General features: G+C 47.5%; 1 protein-coding gene across 1 annotated transcript in view; it reads left to right on the top strand.

Moving 5' to 3' along the window:
* The first annotated feature begins 1,890 nt into the window (after positions 1–1,890).
* C6H3orf70 (chromosome 6 C3orf70 homolog) overlaps positions 1,891–25,431 on the top strand; it is a 169,389-nt gene continuing 145,848 nt past the window's right edge. The window contains exon 1 of the mRNA XM_040357385.1: positions 1,891–2,215. The gene's annotated coding sequence lies outside the window, so the exon portion shown is untranslated. The remainder of the gene's footprint in view (positions 2,216–25,431) is intronic.

Genomic DNA, 25,431 nt, shown 5'->3' with positions numbered 1-25,431 from the left:
CCCTCAAATTTTTGTAAATATTTTATTATATCTTTTCATGTGACAACACTGAAGAAATGGCACTTTGCTACAATGTAAAGTAGTGAGTGTACAGCGTGTATAACAGTGTATATTTGCAGTCCCCTCAAAATAACTCAACACACAGCCATTAAAGTGGGGGTTCACCCAAAAATCTATTTTTAACATTACATTCAGCCGAGTTGTCCTAATGACAATCGGCTGTTGTTGTTTTTTTTTCCCCCGTACATACCGTATTTCACCGCCGCTTCCGGGTATGTCTTCTCCGGGACTGGGCGTTCCTATATGATTGACAGGCTTCCGACCATCGCATACTACGCGTCACGAGTTGCCGAAAGAAGCCGAACGTCGGTGCGGCTCTATACGGCGCCTGCGCACCGACGTTCGGCTTCTTTCGGCATCTCGTGACGCGTAGTAAGCGACGGTCGGAAGCCTGTCAATCAGATAGGAACGCCCAGTCCCGCAGTAGACATACCCCGGAAGCGGCGGTGAAAATAAGGTATGTATGGAAAAAAAACAAAAAAAAAAACAGCTGATTGTCATTAGGACAACTCTGCTGAATGTAATGTTAGAAATAGATTTTTTGGGTGAACCTCCACTTTAATGTCTAAACCGCCGGGCACCCGCGATTGCCCAGTAACTGAGCAGGGACGTGGAGCTCTTTGTGTAAACACAGAGCTCCACGTCCTGTCAGGGAGAGAGGAGACCGATCTGTGTCTCTTGTACATAGGGACACAGATCGGTCAACTCCCCCAGTCACCCCCTCCCCCTACAGTTAGGACACTCAATAGGCTACACATTTAACCCCTTCCCCGCCCCCTAGTGGTTAACCCCTTCCCTGCCAGTCACATTTATACAGTAATCAATGCATATTTATAGCACTGTTCACTGTATAAATGTGAATGGTACCAGAAAAAGTTTTAAAAGTGTCCGATGTGTCCGCTATAATGTTGCAGTCCCGAAAAAAATGCAGATCGCAGCCATTCCTAGTAAAAAAAAAAAAAAAAAAATCATTATGTCCCCTATTTTGTAGGCAATATAACTTTTGCGCAAACCAGGTTATTGTGATTTTTTTTTTCCAAAAATATGTAGAATAATACGTATCGGCCTAAACTGAGAGAAAAATATATATATTTTTTAAAAAATTGGATATTTATTATAGCAAAAAGTAAAAAATATTGTGTTTTTTTTTCAAAATTGACGCTCTTTTTTTATTTATAGCCCAAAAAATAAAAACTGCACAGGCGATCAAATACCACCAAAAGAAATTTCTATTTGTGGGGAAAAAAAGGACGTCGATTTTGTTTGGGAGCCACGTCGCACGACCGCGCAATTGTCAGTTAAAGCGACGCAGTGCCGGAAGCTAAAATCTCGTCTGGGCAGGAAGGGGGTGTATGTGCAGAGTAGGCAAGTGGTCAAGGTGCGTTTTTTTTTTTTTACCGCCCAAACGTTTGTGCGTTCAGATTTCTGTCACTTAACGCCTATGTGTTCATGGACACATACGCTAACAGAGGGGTGTTTAGGGGCCGAAAAAAAAGTAAAGTGGACATTTGACAGCTGCAGTGTTCATGAGGCCTTTGCACTCCTGGTAGTCATATACAGTATAGGAGATTGGACTGCACCGTGGATGGATTTGCACATGTAATGGACTTTACACATGATATACCCTTGCAGTTATTTTATACTAAATCTTTGCACATAAAATGTACACATTTATTGTATTCATATTTATGTTGGTTATTTTTTTTATTGAACACTGTCTTTCTATCGGTTTGTATTTTTTTCTCAGGTAAGTCAGCACTGACACCCATTCTCCTCTCAGGACAGGTTCTTCATCCATAATCAAGTGACTGAAACTCTCCATCCCTGAAAGTCCGCACATGCTCAGTCAGCACCACCTAGTGGTGAGCGGGGACGAGCGCGGAGCGTGCACGTCTACAGAGATGCCGGGGATGCTGGCTGCGCTCTCATTGTCCCTGAGAATTAGATCTACAATGTAACGGTGTCACGCCTAGCAGATGTGAGCGATACTTTATTATTGTGTGCTCCTCTCCATGCCGGGGATGGACGGCTGAGCTCGGAGGATACTGTCATTGTTGGGTTGGACTGAACTCGGGAAGTTGGGTGGACTCCGGGCAGAAGAGGACATGGATCTCCTTCTCCACCCGGCGCCTCCGAGCCCGTCCGGGAAATAGAGGTGAGACTCTGAGCGGCAGGAGCCCAGTGTACATTAAAGTGTATGACAGGGGAGTCAGTGGATGTGGCTGACAGGGGAGTCAGTGGATGTGGCTGACAGGGGAGTCAGTGGATGTGGCTGACAGGGGAGTCAGTGGTTGTGGCTGACAGGGGAGTCCGTGGATGTGGCTGACAGGGGAGTCCGTGGATGTGGCTGACAGGGGAGTCAGTGGATGTGGCTGACAGGGGAGTCCGTGGATGTGGCTGACAGGGGAGTCCGTGGATGTGGCTGACAGGGGAGTCAGTGGATGTGGCTGACAGGGGAGTCAGTGGATGTGGCTGACAGGGGAGTCAGTGGATGTGGCTGACAGGGGAGTCAGTGGATGTGGCTGACAGGGGAGTCAGTGGATGTGGCTGACAGGGGAGTCAGTGGATGTGGCTGACAGGGGAGTCAGTGGATGTGGCTGACAGGGGAGTCAGTGGATGTGGCTGACAGGGGAGTCAGTGGATGTGGCTGACAGGGGAGTCAGTGGATGTGGCTGACAGGGGAGTCAGTGGATGTGGCTGGCAGGGGAGTCAGTGGATGTGGCTGGCAGGGGAGTCAGTGGATGTGGCTGACAGGGGAGTCAGTGGATGTGGCTGACAGGGGAGTCAGTGGATGTGGCTGACAGGGGAGTCAGTGGTTGTGGCTGACAGGGGAGTCAGTGGTTGTGGCTGACAGGGGAGTCAGTGGTTGTGGCTGACAGGGGAGTCAGTGGTTGTGGCTGACAGGGGAGTCAGTGGTTGTGGCTGACAGGGGAGTCAGTGGTTGTGGCTGACAGGGGAGTCAGTGGTTGTGGCTGACAGGGGAGTCAGTGGTTGTGGCTGACAGGGGAGTCAGTGGATGTGGCTGACAGGGGAGTCAGTGGATGTGGCTGACAGGGGAGTCAGTGGATGTGGCTGACAGGGGGTCTGACAGCTGTGGAGGAATGTCTGTGGATGGAGTTGAGGTCTTCCTGGGAAGAGGATGAAGCTGAATTGTGGGTGTACAAGTTATGTGTCTGGACCCAGAGCTTGTTTACTACCGGTAGGAGTCTGACTCCAGGCATTGTTTTCTGCTGAGTGGGACACAATCCAGGGCTTTTTTTTTGGTCTGAATAAGTGCCTATTGACTTGCTCCTTGTCTCTGGTCTGAATATTGATACAAGGACCCAGTGCTCCTGCTGGGGGCTATCCTGAGTGAATTAGTTGTATTTTGGGAGAATAGGAGGTTTCAGAAGAAAAAGGATGTTTTGAGTTGGTTGAATCTGTACACAGAGAGATGAGCATAGGTTATGGGTGTACATAAAAGGAATAATCATGGCTTATGGGTGTACATAAAAGGAATAACCATGGCTTATGGGTGTACATTAAGGAATAACCATGGCTTATGATTGTACATCAAGGAATAACCATGGCTTATGATTGTACATCAAGGAATAACCATGGCTTATGGGTGTACATAAAGGAATAACCATGGCTTATGGGTGTACATAAAGGAATAACCATGGCTTATGGGTGTACATAAAGGAATAACCATGGCTTATGGGTGTACATAAAGGAATAACCATGGCTTATGGGTGTACATAAAGGAATAACCATGGCTTATGGGTGTACATAAAGGAATAACCATGGCTTATGGGTGTACATCAAGGAATAACCATGGCTCATGGGTGTACATAAAGGAATAACCATGGCTCATGGGTGTACATAAAGGAATAACCATGGCTCATGGGTGTACATAAAGGAATAACCATGGCTTATGGGTGTACATAAAGGAATAACCATGGCTTATGGGTGTACATAAAGGAATGAGTTTGGGTTATGGATATACACAGAGGAATGAGTATGGGTGTGCATATAGTATGGTTTATGGGTGTACAGAATCAGTATGATTGTGCATATAGTGATGAGTATGAGTTTTTGTTGTACATAGAGGAATGACCATGAGTTATGGGTGTACATAGAGAGATTAGCATGGGCTTTGTGTGTGTATAGAGAGGTGAGCAATATGGATGGACATAGAGGAATAAGTATGAGTTGTGTGTATACATAGAGGGATGATCTTGGGCTATGGATGTACAAAGAAGGACGAGTTTGGGTTATGTGTGTTCATCAAAGGGTTACATGGGTTAAGTAAGTAGATAGAGGGGTGACCATGGGGGTATGTGTGTACGTAGAGGGGTGACTGTGGGGGTATGTGTGTACGTAGAGGGGTGACTGTGGGGGTATGTGTGTACGTAGAGGGGTGACTGTGGGGGTATGTGTGTACGTAGAGGGGTGACTGTGGGGGTATGTGTGTAAGTAGAGGGGTGACTGTGGGGGTATGTGTGTAAGTAGAGGGGTGACTGTGGGGGTATGTGTGTACGTAGAGGGGTGACTGTGGGGGTATGTGTGTACATAGAGGGGTGACTGTGGGGGTGTATGTGCACATAGAGGGGTGACTGTGGGGGTATGTGTGTACGTAGAGGGGTGACCATGGGATATGTAGGGTTGCCACCTCATCCCTTTAAACCTGAACACCTACACAGGTTCTGTGGTTGATTAAGGTGCTATTTAATCTCACTTGGTGCCTTATCTGCAAAAAAAATAGCCTCAGAACCTGTGTAATTCATGTGTTCAGGTTTAGAGGTAAGGACATGGGTTATGTGTGTACATAGAGGGATGGCCATGGGTTATGTGTGTACATAGAGGGGTGACCATGGGTTATGTGTGTAGATAGAGGGGTGACCATGGGTTATGTGTGTACATAGAGGGGTGACCATGGGTTATGTGTGTACATAGAGGGGTGACCATGTGTTATGTGTGTACATAGAGGGGTGACCATGGGTTATGTGTGTACATAGAGGGGTGACCATGGGTTATGTGTGTACATAGAGGGGTGACCATGGGTTATGTGTACATAGAGGGATGGCCATGGGTTATTATGTGTCACATTGTATGATTTTGTTAAATTATTAATTTGCATGACATAAGTATTTGATCACCTACCAACCAGTAAGAATTCCGTCTCGCACAGACCTGTGATTTAAAAAAAACAAAGCCCTGCTGTTCTCCTCTAATTACCTGTATTAACTGCACCTGTTTGAACTCGTTACCTGTATAAAAGACACCTGTCCACACACTCAATCAAACAGACTCCAACCTCTCCACAATGGCCAAGACCTGAGAGCTGTGTAAGGACATCAGGGATAACATTGTGGACCTGCACAAGGCTGGCATGGGCTACAGGTCAATAGACAAGCAGCTTGGTGAGAAGGCAACAACTGTTGGCGCAATTATTAGAAAATGGAAGAAGTTTAACATGGCGGTCAATCTCCCTCGGTCTGGGGCTCCATGCAAGATCTCGCCTCGTGGGGCATCAATGATCATGAAGAAGGTGAGGGATCAGCCCAGAACTACATGGCAGGACCTGGTCAATGACCTGAAGAGAGCTGGGACTACAGTCTCAAAGAAAACCATTAGTAACACACTACGCCATCATGGATTAAAATCCTGCAGTACACGCAAGGTCCCCCTGCTCAAAGCCAGCGCATGTCCAGGCCCGTCTGAAGTTTGCCAATGACCATCTGGATGATCCAGAGGAGGAATGGAAGAAGGTCACGTTGTCTGATGGTACCAAAATAGAGCTTTTTTTGTCTAAGCTCCACGTGCCGTGTTTGGAGGAAGCAGAAGGATAAGTTCAACCCCAAGAACACCATCCTGACTGTGAAGCATGGAGGTGGAAACATCATTCTTTGGGGATGCTTTTCTGCAAAGGGGACAGGACGACTGCACCGTATTGAGGGGAGGATGAATGGGGCCATGTATCGCAAGATCTCGGCCAACAACCTCCTTCCCTCAGTAAAAACATTAAAGATGGGTTGTGTCTGGGTCTTCCAGCATGACAACGACCCGAAACACACAGCCAGGGCAACTAAGGAGTGGCTCCGTAAGAAGCATCTCAAGGTCCTGGAGTGGCCTAGCCAATCTCTAGAATTGAACCCAATAGAACATTTTCCGTATTGCCCAGCGAAGCCTGAAGAATCTGAAATAGCTCTGTATGGAGGAGTGGGCCAAAATTCCTGCTGCAGTGTGTGCAAACCTGGTCAAGAACTACAGGAAACGTATGATCTTTGTAATTGCAAACAAAGGTTTCTGCACCAAATATTAAAGAGTCACTAAAGGAATTTTTTTTTTTTTTAAATAACAAACATACTTCTACTTCCACTGTGCAGTTTGTTTTGCACAGAGTGGCCCCGATCCACGTCTTTTGGGGTCCCTCGGCGGCTGGCTCTGGTCCTGCCCGTAATTAGTAACCACAGTCATGCGAGAGGTTGCATGGTGGTCACTAATTGCGGGCGTGCTCCCGTGATACAGTGAGCGGCCATAGCCGCTCACTGTATCACTCGGCCTCGGCACGCCGCGTCACTGGATGTGATTGACAGCAGCGCCAGCCAATGGCTGTGCTGCTCTCAATCCATCCGCTCTAGCCAATCAGCGGCCAGGCTGAGCGGCGAATAGGATATCGTGACCGCGCGGGACTTTAGAGGGGTCAGGTAAGTATAAGGGGGGCTCGGGCCGGCAGCAGGAGATGTTTTTTCACCTTAATGCATAGATTGCATTAAAGGGTCACTAAAGGAAATTTTTTTTTTTAGCTAAATAGCTTCCTTTACCTTACTGCAGTCCTGGTTTCATGTCCTCATTGTTCGTTTTTGCTTTGATGTTGCTGTAATTCTTTTCTGTTCTGGACACTTCCTGGTTGTCTGTTTCCTGATCACCACAGTACTGGGAGATTTCTCACTGTGGTCACTAATCAAGGAGGTGTGATTACTGTGTGTCTAAAACCCCTCAGCACCAATCCAGTTTAGTTTTCCAAACCATCACTGATCTGTACATCAGAGAACCAGGAAACAACAGCAAAAACGAAACTGTAGGTACATTATATGATTAGTTTTTATCTATTTTTAATCATTTTTAAAAGGAATCAGTTAACTATTATGTCTCTATACCCTGTAAACAGTCATTTTAGCTAAACAAATGTTTTCCTTTAGTGACCCTTTAAGGTGATTTTTTTTTTTTTTCTTTACAACTCCTTTTTTTTTTTTTTTTTATTGTTTATTTATGAAAGATTTTCAAAAACAAAATACAGCGTCCAATAGTAAGACAGATAAATTCAACGATCAGACATACACAGCTAATCACATCTTAGACAGAGCAGCGTAAACAGGCAGGTTTATTTACAACTCCTTAAGTTCTGCTTTTCTGATGTATCAAATACTTATGTCATGCAATAAAATGCAAATTAATTACTTAAAAATCATACAATGTGATTTTCTGGATTTTTGTTTTCGATTCAGTTGAAAACCTATGATAAATTACAGACCTCTATATGCTTTGTAAATGGGAAAATCTGCAAAATCAGCAGTGTATCAAATACTTGTTCGCCCCACTGTAGAGGTATGGCCATGGGTTATGTGTAGGGTTGAGCGAACCCGAACTGTAAAGTTCGGGTTCAGTATGGACTTTGGGTTTTTCCCGGACCCGAATAATTGGCAAAAGTTCGGTCCGGGATCGGAGTTCGGGAAAAAAAATGCCCTTCAGGTCTGGTATGGATATTCAGGGGAACCCCGCCGTCAATTTAAAACAAAAATGACGTGCGGTTCCCCCTAAATATCCATAACCAGACCCGTTATCCGAGCACGTTGACCTGGCCGGCCGCAGAAAAGAGGGGGGGACAGAGTTCGGCCCCCCCTCTCTCCTGAACCGCACCAGGCCACATGCCCTCAACATGGGGAGGATGTCCCCATGTTGATGGGGACAAGGGTCTCATCCCCACAACCCTTGCCCGGTGGTTGTGGGGGTATGCGGGCGGGAGGCTTATCAGAATCTGGAAGACCCCTTTAACAAAGGGGACCCCCAGATCCTGACCCCCCCCTGTGTGAAATGGTAATGGGGTACACTGTACCCCTACCATTTCACGAAGGAAGTGTAAAGTCTTGTAAAAAAACACACACACACACCGTAGAATAAAGTCCTTTATTAATAAAAAAGAAAATAAAAAAACTCCAGCGGTGATAATCCACTCGTTCCCGGCTTCCTGCTTCAACGTTGTCCTGATCCTGCGACGGCTGCGGGTGATCTCCAGCGATGAGAAGATCCAGCGACGGGTGATCTCCGCTCCAGCGATGAGAAGATCCATTCATCCGGAGCACAGCATCCCCGACCTCCTCTCACCGCTGGACACAGCCCAGCGAATGACGTGCTGAAGCTGTGACATTACTTATATAGAGGAGGCAGGGCCACCCGTCACGTGACCCCGCACCCTCTGATGTACCCTCTGCTACGTCACTGGGTAAGCCCCGGCTTCCCTCTTCCTGGGCTTGTTAAAGGGGTCTTCCAGATTCTGATAAGCCTCCCGCCCGCATACCCCCACAACCACCGGGCAAGGGTTGTGGGGATGAGACCCTTGTCCCCATCAACATGGGGACATCCTCCCCATGTTGAGGGCATGTGGCCTGGTGCGGTTCAGGAGAGAGGGGGGGCCGAACTCTGTCCCCCCCTCTTTTCTGCGGCCGGCCAGGTCAACGTGCTCGGATAACGGGTCTGGTTATGGATATTTAGGGGGAACCGCACGTCATTTTTGTTTTAAATTGACGGCGGGGTTCCCCTTAATATCCATACCAGACCTAAAGGGTCTGGTTATTGAAATTGCGGGGACCTCCGCACATTTTTTTTCTAAAAGTCAGTGTCCCATTGACTACAATGGGGTTCGGGTTCCCGAACCTCTTTTTTTAAGTTCGGGTTCGGACCCGAACCCGAACATCCAGGTGTCCGCTCAACTCTAGTTATGTGTGTGTTTGTAGAGAGGTGAGAATGGGTTATGTGTATACTAGTGATGGGCTCGGGTGTGTTCGGATCACACCTGCCAGGAAGCTGTCACTGCGCACCGCTAATCGTGGGCTTGAGGCATTTCCCGACCGACGGCTGCACATACTTACACACGCTGCCTATGATTGGCAGTTCCGGCTTCCTGGCATGTTCAATCCGAACACGCCTGAGCCCAGTCTTAGTGGGTACATATGGGAAAGAACATGGGTTTTGTCCATACATAGGGCTTAGAGTTGCCACCTCATCCCTTTAAACCCAAACACATATTAACCACTTAAGACCCAGACCAATATGCAGGTAAAGGACCAGGCCCCTTTTCGCGATTCGGCACTGCGTCGCTTTAACTGACAATTGCGCGATCGTGCGACGTGGCTCCCAATAGTTTTATTACATTTTTATGAATAATTTTTCCCTATATCAGGGAAAAGACGATCAATGACGGCGCCACTGTGAAGAACGGGGAAGGTGCGTTTATACACACCTCTCCCCGTTCTTAAGCTCCTTTGAACGATAGCGGGACTCCAGCGGCGATCGGGTCCGCGGGTCCTGCGGCCACGGTGCTTCGGACCGGGGGGCGCACCCGCGACCCACGGCTGGGAATTTAAAAATCACGTACAGGTACGTGATTGTGCCCAGCCGTGCCATTCTGCCGACGTATATCGGCGTTAGGTGGTCCTTAAAGCGGTGGTTCCCCTAAAAATAAACTTTTAACATTGCTTTTCCCAAATGAATTACGATTAGAATCGGCTGGTTTTATTAAAAAAAAAACGTCCGTACATACCGTTTGCTATATTCGTTCCCACCGCCACTTCCGGGTACGATGCTGGCGGTGGGCGTTCCTAATTGATGGACAGGCATCCGACCGACGCATACATCGCGTCACCAGATGCCGAAAGAAGCCGAACGTCGGTGCGGCTCTATACGGCGCATGCGCACCGACGTTCGGCTTCTTTCGGCATCTCGTGACGCGATGTATGCGTCGGTCGGATGCCTGTCCATCAATTAGGAACGCCCACGCCAGCATCGTACCCGGAAGTGGCGGTGGGAACGAATATAGCAAACGGTATGTACGGACGTTTTTTTTTTTTTTAATAAAACCAGCCGATTCTAATCGTAATTAATTTGGGAAAAGCAATGTTAAAAGTTTATTTTTAGGGGAACCACCTAACGCCGATATACGTCGGCAGAATGGCACGGCTGGGCACAATCACGGGGAACCACCGCTTTAAGTGTATAATTAAACAGGTTATGATGCTAATTGATTACAGATAAGGCACTAAGTGGATTTAACTACCACCTTAACCTCTTCGCCACCAGCCGCCGTCTGGAAACGGCGGCAAGGTGGATGCTTAACTGGGGGTCGCCGTTCTGAAACGGCGCCCCGCAGAAGCAGCAATGCGCGCCGCCTCGGGCGCGCACACAGAAATTTCTGTGCGCGCCGGGTCTATGAGACCCGGCGCTACACAGATCTAGGTAAATGACCAGCAACAACGGTCATTTACCTTGTGATCGCGCCGTCCAATGACGGCGCGATCACAATGTAAACACAGGAGGTCAGGGAAAGTTTACCTCCTCTCCTCTCCTCACACAGTATCAGCGGGAGAGAAGAGGAGATAAACTGTGAGTGTTCTATTGCCGATAGTGTCACATCAGTGCCCAATCTGTGCCCTAAAGTGCCCTAAAGTGCCCAATCTGTGCCCTAAAGTGCCCAATCTGTGCCCTAAAGTGCCCAATCTGTGCCCTAAAGTGCCCAATCTGTGCCTAAATTGCCCAATCTGTGCCTAAAGTGCCCAATCTGTGCCCATCTGTGCCCAATCTGTGCCCATCTGTGCCCAACAGTGCCACATCTGTGCCCAACAGTGCCACATCTGTGCCGCATCAGTGTCACCAGAGCCGCACCAGTGTCACCAGAGCCGCACCAGTCACCAGAGTCCTATAATATTGCCACAACAGTGCCGTACCAGTGCCGCCTGTGCCCACCAGTGACGCCTGTGCCCGCCAGTGCCGCCTGCGCCCGCCAGTGCCGCCTGCGCCCGCCAGTGCCGTCTGCGCCCGCCAGTGCCGTCTGCGCCCACCAGTGCCGTCTGCGCCCACCAGTGCCGCCTGTGCCCACCAGTGCCGCCTGTGCCGCCTGTGCCCTCCAGTGCCGCCTGTGCCCACCAGTGCTGCCTGTGCCCACCAGTGCTGCCTGTGTCCACCAGTGCTGCTAATCGGTGCACACCAGAGCCACCTGTGCCCACCAGAGCCACCTGTGCCGCCTGTGCCCACCAGTGCCGCCTGTGCCCACCAGAGCCACACCCGTGCCACTACAGTGCACATAAGTGCCACCTGTGCCCACCTGTGTCCACCAGTGCCACCACAGTACTCTGCAGTACAGCCTCACCAGCCACCAGTATGGCAAAAAAATTCTTTACCGGCGAGCAGGCCGTACATCTTCTACTTGCCATGAGCGATGAGAGCAGCGAGGAGTCTCTGTCCGATTCTGATTCGGCCTATGAACCCGTTATAGACAGTGGGTCCGATTCAGAGTCTGAAGAAGAACATGTGCCCAGGAAAAAAAGGGGTGCTGGCGTGGAGAAGCGGCCTACTCCCAGACGCGCAGGGCCGTCCACCTCAAGCGCTGTGCCTACAACCCCAAGCGATGTGCCGTCCACCCCAAGCGCTGTGCCGTCCACTCCAAGCGCTGTGCCGTCCACCCCAAGCGATGTGCCGTCCACCCCAAGCGATGTGCCGTCCACCCCAAGAGCTGTGCCGTCCACCTCAAGAGCTGTGCCGTCCACCTCAAGAGCTGTGCCGTCCACCTCAAGAGCTGTGCCGTCCACCAGTAGGGTGTCATCTCAGCCCCAAAGGGATAGGGGCCATGCCAGCCTTCCCTATGGCCTTCAAAACCCCCTGTGGCTTCCCCCCAATTCCGGAGCAGCAAATATCCCCCCCTTCACTGCCCAGCCAGGTGTCCAGGTGAACACAGAAAACTTTTCTATGATAAATTTTTTTAATTTAGTTTTCACCGAAGATTTCCTTTCCTCCATTGTGGCCCAGTGCAATCTCTACGCACAACAGTACGTAAGAAGTAACCCTGGTTCCAGATATGCCCGCCCCTTTGAGTGGAGAGAACTAACCGTGGACGAATTTAAAATGTTCTTAGGCCTAACCTTTACTATGGCACTTTCAAAAAAAAACCAATTGTACTCCTACTGGTCCACCAAACCCATTCACCACATGCCACTCTTCTCCTCCCTTATGCCAAGATCCCGATATTTAATAATTATGCGGTTCCTCCACTTTAACGACAACGCCCAGTGCCCCCCCCGAAATGACCCTGCTTTTGACAAGCTATATAAAATTCGGCCACTTCTAAATTTTTTCGCTCAACAATTTCCCCAATTATATACCCCTGACCAGAACATATCTGTGGACGAGTCCCTTGTCAAATTCTCAGGCAGGCTGGGCATCAAGCAGTTCATCCCCAGCAAAAGGGCCCGATATGGGGTCAAAATGTACAAGCTTTGCGACAGAGCCACAGGGTACCTCTACTCGTTCATGGTGTATGAAGGAAAGGACTCCCAACTGCATCCCCCTGAATGTCCAGAGTATATGGGAGTCAGCGGAAAAGTGGTCTGGGATCTGATGTATCCACTCTTTGGAAAGGGATACCACCTTTATGTGGATAATTTCTACACCAGCTTGCCCCTGTTTCGCTGTCTTTACCTTCAGAATACCCCAGCATGTGGCACAATAAGACCCAACAGGAAAGGCTTCCCGCAAAAACTGGTGGATCAAAAGCTCAGACGAGGGGAGTCTGCAGCATTGAGGAACCAGGAGATATTGGCTGTCAGGTGGAGGGACAAACGGAACGTCCACATGCTTTCATCAATCCACAATGACACCCACGTGGAAGTCCCCAAAAGAACCGGCCCAATCCAAAAACCAAAATGCATATATGACTATAATTTGTTCATGGGGGGAGTGGACTTCAACGACCAGATGTTAGAACCCTACCTGCCCACAAGAAAATCCCGCCACTGGTACAAGAAAGTGTCCATTTATTTTTTTAGTTTGGCCTTCTACAATTCCTATGTAATTTACAAAAAATCATCCGAGAACCCCGTATCATATCTAGACTATCAAGAAGAAGTCATCACCGCCCTTTTGTACCCTGAAAACCCACCGGAAAATATTCGCTCTGATTCTGTGAGCAGACTGCACGAGCGTCACTTTCCTGAGCAAACCCCCTCCCGTGAAACAGGCAACAGACATCAGAAGAGGTGCCGGGTGTGCTCCAGAAGAGGAATTAGAAAAGACACCACATATTACTGTCCCGATTGTCCTTCCCAACCAGGCCTCTGTATTGGAACATGTTTCCGCCGTTACCATACGTTTCTTCATTATTAGGGACGTATGGTAAACGCAATTCTAATTTCCTGTACTTTCCCCCCCCCCCACACCCCTTATGCCACTGCACTCATACCTCTGCCTTCTCCGGAACCGACCATGGCCTGTTATACAACCACTCTTTTGCCTAACCCTAAACATACTTCTGCCTTCTCCGGAACCGACCATGGCCTGTTATACGACCACTCTTTTGCCTAACCCTAAACATACCTCTGCCTTCTCTGGAACTGACCCTGGCTTGTTATACGACCACTCTTTTGCCTAACCCTAAACTGTACCTACCTCTGCCTGCTCTGGAACTGACCCTGGACTGTTTGACCACGTTTTTTGCCTGCCCCTTGGATTGATCTTTTACCCTGCTATACTAGTGGGAACACAGGGGTCTCACATATGTGAGGGGCTCCAGAATTGTTTTTCTGGATGAAAAAACTAATTTTTTAGTTTTCTCATTCCCGGATTAGGGTCTGGTTGCCCGGAGGCTTCAAAGAGATTTGGGTGGGAGAAGCCTCTACCCCTGTCCCCATTCCCCTACCCATGGCCCGCTACTTGGACCATGTTCCTACCAGGACAAATATTTTGCCACTGCTGGCACTGTACTGACTATGGACAATATTCCTGCCTGCTGCCTGGACAATTCCATTCACTGTCGCTGACCAGTGACCACGTCCCTGCCTGCTGCCTGGATCGGGGCTCTCCTTCTGTGGACAATTGCACTACTAAAACCACAGGTAATCTTCTTTTTTTTTTACCCATTACTCAGCAGAATGTATTTTAGGGTGTAATTCTTGGTATGTACATGCTGTGTTAGAAATATGAAGGCCCTTCAAAAATGTGATAGATTGTAAGGAAATTGGATGTGTAATTTATGTCCCTAGAACACCTGATGGTGCTTCTTGGATGTTGGGCCTCTGTATGTGGCCACGCTGTGTAAAAGTCTCACACATGTGGTATCGCCATACTCAGGAGGAGCAGCAGAATATATTTTGGGGTGTAATTTTTTCTATGTACATGCTATGTGTTGGAAATATCCTATAAATGGACAACTTTCTGTAAAAAAAATGCGTTTTTATTTTTTTCCACATTTTCCAAGAACATCTGGAAAAAAATGAACTGTTCAAAAGACTCATTATGCCTCATAGATTATACGTTGGGGTGTTAGCTTTCCAAAATGGGGTCACTTTGTGGGCGTTTCTATTGTCCTGGTGCTCCAGGGCCTTCAAAAGTGTAATAGGTGGTTGAGAGATTAGATGTGTAATTTATGCTCCTAGAATGCTTGAAGTTGCTACTTCGGTGTTGGGCCTCTGTATGTGGCCACGCTGTGTAAAAGTCTCACACATGTGGTATCGCCATACTCAGGAGGAGCAGCAGAATATATTTTGGGGTGTAATTTTTTCTATGTACATGCTATGTGTTGGAAATATCCTATAAATGGACAACTTTCTGTAAAAAAAAATGCGTTTTTATTTTTTTCCACATTTTCCAAGAACATCTGGAAAAAAATGAACTGTTCAAAAGACTCATTATGCCTCATAGATTATACGTTGGGGTGTTAGCTTTCCAAAATGGGGTCACTTTGTGGGCGTTTCCATTGTCCTGGTGCTCCAGGGCCTTCAAAAGTGTAATAGGTGGTTGAGAGATTAGATGTGTAATTTATGCTCCTAGAATGCTTGAAGTTGCTACTTCGGTGTTGGGCCTCTGTATGTGGCCACGCTGTGTAAAAGTCTCACACATGTGGTATCGCCATACTCAGGAGGAGCAGCAGAATATATTTTGGGGTGTAATTTTTTCTATGTACATGCTATGTGTTGGAAATATCCTATAAATGGACAACTTTCTGTAAAAAAAAATGCGTTTTTATTTTTTTCCACATTTTCCAAGAACATCTGGAAAAAAATGAACTGTTCAAAAGACTCATTATGCCTCATAGATTATACGTTGGGGTGTTAGCTTTCCAAAATGGGGTCACTTTGTGGGCGTTTCTATTGTCCTGGTGCTCCAGGGCCTTCAAAAGTGTAATAGGTGGTTGAGAGATTAGATGTGTAATTTATGCTCCTAGAATGCTTGAAGTTGCTACTTCGGTGTTGGGCCTCTGTATGTGGCCACGCTGTGTAAAAGTCTCACACATGTGGTATCGCCATACTCAGGAGGAGCAGCAGAATATATTTTGGGGTGTAATTTTTTCTATGTACATGCTATGTGTTGGAAATATCCTATAAATGGACAACTTTCTGTAAAAAAAATGCGTTTTTATTTTTTTCCACATTTTCCAAGAACATCTGGAAAAAAATGAACTGTTCAAAAGACTCATTATGCCTCATAGATTATACGTTGGGGTGTTAGCTTTCCAAAATGGGGTCACTTTGTGGGCGTTTCCATTGTCCTGGTGCTCCAGGGCCTTCAAAAGTGTAATAGGTGGTTGAGAGATTAGATGTGTAATTTATGCTCCTAGAATGCTTGAAGTTGCTACTTCGGTGTTGGGCCTCTGTATGTGGCCACGCTGTGTAAAAGTCTCACGCATGTGGTATCGCCATACTCAGGAGGAGCAGCAGAATATATTTTGGGGTGTCATTTGTGGAATATACATGTCATGTGAGAGAAATAACCTGTTATAATGACAATATTGGTATGAAAAAAAAAAAAAAAAAAAAAATCTTAATTTTGCAAAGAATTGTGGGAACAAATGACAACTTCAAAAAACTAACTATGACTCTTACTAACTACCTTGGAATGTCTACTTTCCAAAAAGGGGTCATTTGGGGGGTATTTGTACTTTATTGGCTTGTTAGGGTCTCAAGAAATGAGAGAAGCTGTCAGTAATTCAGGTGTGATCAAATTGTTCAATTTTCAGAAATTGGTACCATAGCTTGTAGACCCTATAACTTTCACCCAGACTAAATAATATCCAATTTTTTTTTTTTTTTTTACCAAAAATATGTAGCAGTATGCATTTTAGGCCAAATGTATAAGGAAAAATTACTTTTTTACAAAATGATATGATAGAAATGAAGAAAAATTCATTTTTTTACAAAATTTTCGTTCTTTTTTCATTAATAGCGAAAAAAATAAAAACCGCAGAGGTGATCAAATACCACCAAAAGAAAGCTCTATTTGTGGGAAAAAAAGGACAAAAATTTCATTTGGTTACAATGTTGTATGACTGAGTTATTGTCATTCAAAACGTGAGAGCACCAAAAGCTGAAAATTGGTCTGGTTATTAAGGGTGTTTAAGTGCCCAGTTGTCAAGTGGTTAATCAGCCAAAGAACCTGTGTAATTAATATGTGTTTGGGGTTAAAAGTAATGAGGTGTCAACTCTAAATGGGCTGTTTCTGGATACACATTGATGTACAGTATATGATGGGGGGCCTCAACCCTGTCCTCAGGGCCCACTAACAGGCCAGGTTTTATGTATTACCTTGGGGAGATGCAGACTAGAATACTGCAATCACTGATCAGCAAATGATATCACCTGCGATGTATTTCAGTTATCTTACAAACCTGGCCTGTTAGTGGGTCCTGAGGACAGGGTTGATGACCACTGGTATATGGGACTGTGTGAGGACAGGCATGGGAATGAGGGGGCTGTACATATAGAAGTGAGAGTCAGCTGGATCTCTATACAGAGGTAAGTGCTGCAAAGAAAGGATTGTTTACACCTGGAGATCAGTGGATGAGGGTAGCCACTCACATATATCAATATGATCACTCAGTGGTGTTTTGCTTTTCTTGCAAAACGCTCTCAAACCAAGTTACTCCTAAACCAAGGTTTTACTGTATATAGACTATTTTATGAACATGAGGTGGGCCGTCTGTCCGTGTACTGAGTAGTGATGATTTATCACTGCTTAATAAATGGACAATTCAGTGTTTTCAGTGAATTTCTGGTACAGTAATCTCACTATGTCTCCCGAGATTCCAGTATCAGGGGGCGTACTTCCCTTCATAAAAGGAGAAGCGATCTACACCACTACATAAACTGGCACTCGTAGAGAGCTCTCCTCTGTGAATGCCGGAGAATGGAGCCGTGGAAATTTTCCACTGCTTCATAAACGGACACCAATGTGTCTAAAGTGATTGAATAAACATCACAAATCAGTAACCCTGCTTTCCATCAAATTAGAGAGCCCTTGATCTGTTTCTACGTTTCCACATCTATTGACTGTGACGAAATGTTGCCTGCTTCTGATTGCTCAAATATCTGTGTGTGTGTGTGTGTGTGTGTGTGTGTGTGTGTGTGTGTCTGTGTGCAGAAAAAACAATTATGTTACAGATCTATTAAACGACCCCGCTTAAAGACCCCTTTCACACTGGGTCGCTTTGCAGGCGCTATAATGCTAAAAATAGTGCCTACAAAGCGTCCTGAAACAGCCGCTGCTGTCTCTCCATGTTGAAAGCTCTGAGGGCTTTTACACTGGAGCGGTGCGCTAGCAGGATAATAAAGTCCTGCTAGCAGCATCTGTGGAGCGGTGAAGGAGTGCTGTGTATACTGCTTCTCCACCGCTCCTGCCCATTGAAATCAATGGGGCAGCGCGGCTATACCGCTGGCAAAGCGCCCCAGTGGTTTAACCCTTTCTCGGACGCTAGCAGGGGTTAAAGCGCCCAGCTAGTGGCCGAATAGCGCAGCGAAATTGACGGTAAAGCACGCTAAAAATAGCGGCGCTTTGCTGTCGACGCTGCCCCCGCCCCAGTGTGAAAGGTGACAAAATAAACGTTCATTTACTACTGATCATTTGTTTAATCAATATTTTTGGTCGATCACAACAATACTGTGTGTTGTATTTTTCGTAATATTTTGATGGTGAAAGGCTTGTTTGTTCTCACTTGTATCTAGATTGATTATGAATCACTTTGTGTATCACCACCATTAAGTAGGGGTGCAACGGATCAAAAAACTCACAGTTCGGATCATTCCTCGGATCATGAGTCACGGATCGGATAATTTTTCGGATTGGCAAAAAAAAAAAAATTCTCCCCCACTGTAATATTCACATCCCCCCACTGTAATATCCACATCTCCCCCACTGCAGTGACATCACCCGGTGCAGAAAAAAATGGTGTCGCCTCCCCTCCCACCAACTATAGTCCCCCCTCAGTAAAGAACCCCCTCGGTGCAGATACCCATATCAGTGCAGACACCCCCTCCTCTCAGTACAGGCACCCCCCAGGTAGTACAGACCCCCCCCACAGGTAGTACAGACAGACCCCCCCCCCCCCCAGCGGTGTGTCCCATGAGTGCTGGCTCCTCCTTCTCTGTACGTGTAAACAGAGAGGAGGGTCGCCGCTGGGTGTACCAAGATGGACACGGCTCCGGAGTTAGGCCATAACATTAGGAAAGGCCGCGGCTTTGGCCTAGCTCTGGAGCCGCGGCGATCCGCGGATCACAGTGTGTGCTGATCCGAAGGGGGTGACCCGTTCGGATCATGGATCAACTGTGATCCGTTGCACCACTATTTGACAGGGAAGCCAAAATGCTCCCATACAGGGGATTTAAATGACGCGAGGCGTTCAAGTTCCTCCGCTCGCCATGACCACGCTGTGTGTGGACTGAACATGCGCAACAACTTTTTTTTTCAGAAATCAATCCTCGGAACACGTGTGTGCGGTTCGGATCAATGTTTTTCGGTTCGGATCACGGATCAATGACGATCCGTTGCACCACTACCATTAAGTCTGTACAGATGGAGATGTGTATGAATTATGTCTTTACAAAAGGGGATATGTAGGTGGATTATAACCCTTTAAAGAGTTAAGTGTCTATAGAGTGAGAAGGGCAAATCCACTTTGCACTACAAGTGCACTTGAAAGTGCTTTAGCTGTAGATCTGAGGGGGACATGCAAGGAAAATAAAAAAAACATAGTTTCTTTATCGTACATCACGGGACACAGAGCGGCATTCATTACTATATGGGTTATATGGAGTACCTTCAGGTGTAGACACTGGCAATCTCAAACAGGAAATGCCCCTCCCTATATAACCCCCTCCCATAGGAGGAGTACCTCAGTTTTTACGCCAGTGTCTTAGGTGTTAGTCATGGTTTAGCTTGCCTCCGCATCCTTGGGATTAGGTGAGCTACCGGTTCTGTCCAAAAAAGCCTCAGCGCTAAAGTGGTCAGTAACCGGACCCCAAACCCTTGGGGTATAGCCCATAATGCTTTTCTTTTTAGAGAGCTGGACCCTGGGCCCAGAACTTAGAAACCTTTGGGTACCTAAAGTTTTCTGTTGCCAGGGTGCTATATGGGCCCAGGACAGTGGATCCTTCATAGGAACCCAGGGCCTGAAGGTCTAGACATCCCCACGGAGATGGGGGAAGATTGGGCCTCTTGCTTGGCAAAGTCCTGCGGCATGGAGCAGGTAAGTGAGGGGAAAACTTGCGGAACTTGGTTCTTAGCAGGTTTTTTTCTGGGGGGTCACAGGGGACATGCCTAAAGTTATGCACTGCATCTGGCAAACTAGTCACATATCATAAAGATAGGATGGCTCTCTATGTATTATTCCCCATAAGATGTGACCTCCCTTGTAGTGTTGGAAAAGCATTGAGTGGGGCCTGTGTTATATAAAAATATATGTGTGTGTCAGAGAGCTTTGCTTACCTGCAGGCCTCCAGGCGATGCTCCATTCAGTCTTCCTCCTCAGAGCCTGCAAGCAGGCAAAACGCTGACCTCCTCATGGTTCCAGGCTGCAGTTTGCTGGAACAGAGAGGTCCCTTCCTCCCAAAATCCCCCCCCCCTCCCCCTCCCCCTGTCGGGAGGGGCATTTCCTGTTTGAGGTTGCTGGGGGGGAAGGGCGGGTCAGTGGCTTAAAGGAAGGGGCGGCCCTTCCTTGTTTGTTCCATCAATACTTTGGAACTGAGGAGAAAGACCAGAGCGGCAGCACGGGGCGCCGAGGACACACAGTGGCCAGAAAGGATATTGCAGTCTTCAGAGGACTGTTTTGTCAAGCCTAGAAATAGGCTGTTTCTTTTCCATCTCATAGTTTTTCTTTGCAATACTACTCAGGGGGACAGAATGTTTTTTCTTTCCTGGATTTGAAACAAAAACGAAAAAAAAAAAAAAAAAAGTCATCTAGGGGAGAGGAAGCATTTTTTTTTATCCCCCAAACAGGTGTTTGGACAATTAACTTTTATAGTTCCAAATACCAATAGGTAGCAGGTGTACCTCGGTATTGTACCATGGTATGCCGCTGTTTTCCCTACAGGGAGCCTTGGGGCCATCGGGATCTGGGGCTGGAGCTGACGCGGGTCAGTCCAACCCTAAGATGGTCACGGAGGAGGTATTACTCACCTCTTTAAAAGAGATGCAGAAAAGCATGGGAAAAATGATATCCGCAGCTATGCGGGGCAGTAAGCGGAATAGATCTCCGTCGCCCGAGCGCGGACCCTCAGAAGAGGAGGTCCTTTCCTCAGGGGAATTGGACGACCTCTTGGACACGGACCAAGTAGGTTCAGGGATCGAAGACCCGGATACAGAGGAGTCTGGGGCAGTCTCCCTGAGGGAGAGCTGGTGGATTCAAGGATTGTCGGACTTGGTCCATAGGACATTCAACTTGCCAGTACCAGATCTCCAGGTATCGACGGTTTCAGCTTTGGGCTCACTGAGGGCGCCTCAAAGCAATGCTGTGTTTCCGATCCATCCTCTATTAGAGGGAATTTTGTTCCAAGATTGGAACAAGCCAGATAAGATCTTCTTACCACCTAAAAGGTTCTCTGTCCTATATCCTATGGAAGAAAATTTTTCCAAAAGATGGGCTACTCCTGCAGTGGACGCAGCCATCTCATGTGTTAACAGATCGTTAACATGCCCTGTAGAAAACATACAGGTGTTCAAGGATCCAGTTGATAAGCGCTTGGAAGCACTACTTAAGAACTCCTTCACTACTGCAGGGGCAGTAGTACAGCCAGCTGTGGCTGCGATTGGGGTCGCTCAAGCATTATCGGATCAATTTAAGCAGATGCTTAAACTTATTCCGGCCCAGCAGGCAGAAAAATTTTCGGATGTCCCTAAGGCCATATGTTTTACGGTAGACGCAATCAAGGATTCTATCCAGCAAGCGTCACGTTTATCGTTATCCCTTATCCATATGAGAAGACTCTTATGGTTAAAAAGCTGGGAGGCTGAGCCCCCATGCAAGAAGCTCCTGGTAGGGTTCCCCTTCCATGGAGGACGACTCTTCGGAGAAGACCTAGATAAATACATTCAGACCATTTCAAACGGCAAGAGTACTCTCTTGCCAACTAAGAAGAAGGTTCAGGGACCTGCGTTTAAACGACAGTATTCCCCTGGGCAGGGGCCCTCTAATGCCAAGCAGTATCGACGGCCTCCTGCAAAAGCAAACTTCGGCTTCAACAGCAGATCACAAGGACAGGCTGTTAGAGGCAAAAGGCAGTGGTTTCGCAAACCAGCAAAACCAGCCCCCAAGCCAACCTTATGAAGGGGCGCCCCCACCCACGAAGGTGGGGGGAAGGCTGCGACTCTTTTCAGAGATTTGGGAAGCCAGCATTCCCGACGAGTGGGTACGGTCTTCCGTGGCCACAGGCTACAAATTAGATTTCCTAAGGTTTCCTCCTCCTCATTTCCAGAAGTCGAGGATTCCAAACGATCCGGAAAAGGGAGCCGCATTAAGATCGGCATTAGATCATCTACTTTCCCAGGAAGTAATAGTAGAGGTACCAGTCCTGGAACAGGGGCTGGGTTTCTACTCCAACCTATTCATCATCCCAAAATCCAATGGAGATGTCAGGCCAATTTTGGACCTAAAGATGGTAAATGCATATCTAAAGATCCGCTCATTTCGGATGGAATCCGTGCGGTCAGCAGCTGCCACACTCCAGAAGGACGACTTCATGGCGTCCATAGACATAAAGGATGCCTACCTTCATGTTCCAATTTATCAGCCACATCAAAGATATCTACGCTTCATGGTGGCTTCGCGTCACTTCCAATTCGTGGCGCTTCCCTTCGGGTTGGCTACGGCCCCCCGGGTGTTCACGAAGGTCCTAGCTCCAATCCTAGCCAAACTAAGGATCCAAGGGGTCACGATCCTAGCATACCTGGACGACCTCCTAGTCATAGATCACTCGTCTCCCGGCTTGGAGCGAGCAGTGGCCCTCACGGTCCAATACCTCGAGAGGTTCGGCTGGGTCCTAAATCGAGAAAAGTCAGCTTTCCAGCCCACAAAGCAGTTGGAATATCTCGGCATGAGATTAGACACAGAACAACAAGGAGTGTTCCTACCTCTGAGGAAGGTAAAAGCCATCAAGGAATTAATCCTACTGGTTCTAAGCAAGAAAGAACCGACTATTCGCCTATGTATGAGGTTACTAGGCAAGATGGTGGCCACATTCGAGGCGGTACCATACGCCCAGAGCCACACTCGCATCCTACAGGCAGCCATCCTGTCAGCATGGAGCAGAAGGCCACAGGCCTTGGATATCCCGTTGCCGCTCTCATCAAGAGTCCGACAAAGTCTGTGTTGGTGGTTAGACCCTCAGAATCTACTGAAGGGGAGGTCTTTCAGCCCAGTGGCTTGGAAGATAGTGACCACAGACGCCAGCCTGACGGGCTGGGGAGCAATTTTGGATGGTTGCACTCGCCAAGGTACTTGGGCAAAGCCAGAGAAGCAGTTGCCCATCAACATCTTGGAGCTCAGAGCTGCTCGACTAGCCCTCAGGGCTTGGACGTCAAAATTGCAGGGGTTCCCGGTGAGAATTCAATCAGACAATGCCACGGCCGTGGCACACATAAATCACCAAGGGGGAACCAGGAGTCAAGCCGCTCAGAGAGAGGTGAGCTTGATTCTTCTATGGGCAGAGGCTCATGTGCCCTGCATATCGGCAATATTCATTCCAGGAGTGGACAACTTTCAGGCGGACTTCTTAAGCCGCCAGACTCTATGGCCGGGGGAATGGTCTCTGCATCCACTAGTCTTTCAAGCACTCTGCCAAAGATGGGGAGTGCCGGACGTGGATATCATGGCATCGAGACTCACCAAGAAACTAGACGGGTTCATGTCCCGCTCAAGGGATCCGATGGCCTGCGGAACCGATGCGTTGGTTTGCCCTTGGCATCAGTTCAAACTTCTTTATGCGTTTCCCCCGCTCCAGTTACTACCCCGCCTGCTGCGCAGGATCCGGGTGGAGCACATACCAGTCATCCTGGTAGCTCCAGCATGGCCCAGAAGGGCATGGTACTCACTAATCTTAAGGATGGTAGTGGGAGACCCTTGGACTCTTCCTCTACGGCCAGACCTGCTATCGCAAGGTCCGATCCTCCACCCTGCCTTACGGCATCTAAATTTGACGGCCTGGAAGCTGAATCCCTGATTCTCAGGGGTAGAGGTCTGTCTCAGAAAGTAATCTCTACCCTAATCAGAGCCAGGAAACCGGTCTCTAGGGTGATTTATTACAGGGTCTGGAAGGCCTATGTAGGCTGGTGTGAGTCCAAGTGATGGCTTTCTCGCAAATTTACCATCGATAGAGTATTAAGTTTTCTCCAGCTAGGAGTGGATAAAGGATTGGCATTAAGCACAATCAAAGGACAGATTTCTGCTCTGTCAGTGTGGTTTCAGCGGCCGCTGGCCACCCACTCGCTGGTTAAGACCTTCCTTCAAGGGGTCTTACGTATTAGACCTCCAGTTAAATCCCCGCTTTGTCCGTGGGATTTAAATCTTGTTCTGTCAAGTTTACAGAAACAACCGTTTGAGCCGTTGGCTGATATTCCTTTGGTTCTACTGACAAGGAAGTTAGTATTTTTGGTTGCCATAGTTTCCGCAAGAAGAGTTTCGGAGCTGGCAGCCTTATCCTGTAAGGAACCATATCTTGTTTTTCAGGGTCGTTCTCCGCCCTCATCCTTCCTTCCTTCCGAAGGTCATATCCAGTTTTCATTTGAACCAGGATTTGGTATTACCATCCTTCTTCCCTAAACCTACTTCCAGAAAGGAAGGGTTGCTGCATACCTTGGATATTGTCAGGGCCATGAAGGCCTATCTTAAAGCTACAAAGAAGATCCGGAAGACAGATGTGCTGTTCATTCTACCGGATGGGCCCAAGAAGGGGCAGGCAGCTGCAAAGTCCACCATTTCTAGGTGGATTAAGCAATTAATCACTCAGGCCTACGGCTTGAAAGGGTTGCCTCCTCCAGTATCATTAAAGGCTCATTCTACTAGAGCCATGGGCGCCTCCTGGGCAGCACACCACCAGATCTCTATGGCTCAAGTTTGCAAGGCGGCAACCTGGTCTTCTGTCCACACGTTTACAAAATTCTACAAGTTGGACGTAAGAAGGAATACTGATACTGCCTTCGGGCAGGCAGTGCTGCAGGCTGCAGTTTGAGACCCTCGGATTCCGGGGGCTCCTCTTGTTCGAGTTAAATTTAAAAATTTTATTTTTCTCAACTAAGTTGGATTTATTATGATTTGAGTATATCTCTAAATTAAATCCTTTTGTCTTGGAGATGTTCTCCCTCCCCTCATTGTAAGCATTGCTTTGGGACATCCCATATAGTAATGAATGCCGCTCTGTGTCCCGTGATGTACGATAAAGAAAAAGAGATTTTTAATACAGCTTACCTGTAAAATCTTTTTCTTGGAGTACATCACGGGACACAGAGCTCCCACCCCTCTTTTTTGAGGACCATTTTGGGAGGCATACTGCTTGCTACAAAACTGAGGTACTCCTCCTATGGGAGGGGGTTATATAGGGAGGGGCATTTCCTGTTTGAGATTGCCAGTGTCTACACCTGAAGGTACTCCATATAACCCATATAGTAATGAATGCCGCTCTGTGTCCCGTGATGTACTCCAAGAAAAAGATTTTACAGGTAAGCTGTATTAAAAATCTCTTTTTTAGCTTGCACATGATTGGATGATGAAATCAGCAGAGCTTCCCCCTCATTTCAGATCTTCTCCTCAGATTTACAGTGACTGCACTTCCAAGTGCACTTTCAGTGCATTTGTTGTGCAAAGTG

Source organism: Rana temporaria, chromosome 6 (assembly GCF_905171775.1).
Source record: "Rana temporaria chromosome 6, aRanTem1.1, whole genome shotgun sequence".
Classification (NCBI taxonomy): Eukaryota; Metazoa; Chordata; class Amphibia; order Anura; family Ranidae; genus Rana; species Rana temporaria.
This window is presented reverse-complemented; position numbering and strand designations above follow the sequence as displayed.